The following is a 794-nucleotide window of genomic DNA, read 5'->3' as shown; positions in this document are numbered from 1 at the left end:
TACTACTTCTACTACTACCACAGAGTACATACAGAGGTAAAGTACGGTCAGAACGTAATGCCATGATATCAGACTACACGTCATGGTAAGATCATGGAAACGACTAAACGACATGTGAATGTCAAAGCAGCTCTTTGAGTAACAAAAGAACAAAATACTCTTCATCTTTAAAGAACGTTCCATCACAATAGTTTTCACTTCAGTGAAAAACAAACACGTTTACATCAGTGATGGTTTAATGCCTCAGAGGCCTCCACCTGCTGTCACCGACCGCTCTCTGGCGGTTCTCTGCTGGTTCTCTGTTGGTTCTCTGCTGGTTCTCTGCTGGTTTTCTGACGGTTCTTTGTTTGTTCTCTAATGGTTCTCTGCTGGTTCTCTGCTGGTTCTCTGTTCTCTGCTGGTTCTCTGCTGGTTTTCTGACGGTTCTTTGTTTGTTCTCTAATGGTTCTCTGGCGGTTCTCTGCTGGTTCTCTGTTCTCTGCTGGTTCTCTGACGGTTCTTTGTTTGTTCTCTAATGGTCCTCTAATGTTCTCTGCTGGTTCTCTGTTTGTTCTCTGCTGGTTGTCTAATGGTTCTCTGAGGGTTCTCTGTTCTCTGTTGGTTCTCTGGTGCTTCTGTGGAACATGAACTGAACCAGGAATCTCATAAACAGATTTCCTGTTTTCTGAAAAGGTTCACTGAAAGCAGAAGTTTCCAGAATTCCTTTCTTTTTCTTTTTCCTTTCTTTCCTGTTCTTTTCCTTTTCTTTTCTTTCTTTTTTCCTCTTCTCTTCTTTTCCTCTTTCCTGTTCTTTT

Source organism: Chaetodon auriga, chromosome 9 (assembly GCF_051107435.1).
Source record: "Chaetodon auriga isolate fChaAug3 chromosome 9, fChaAug3.hap1, whole genome shotgun sequence".
NCBI lineage: Eukaryota > Metazoa > Chordata > Actinopteri > Chaetodontiformes > Chaetodontidae > Chaetodon > Chaetodon auriga.
Note: the sequence above shows the minus strand (reverse complement) of the source record.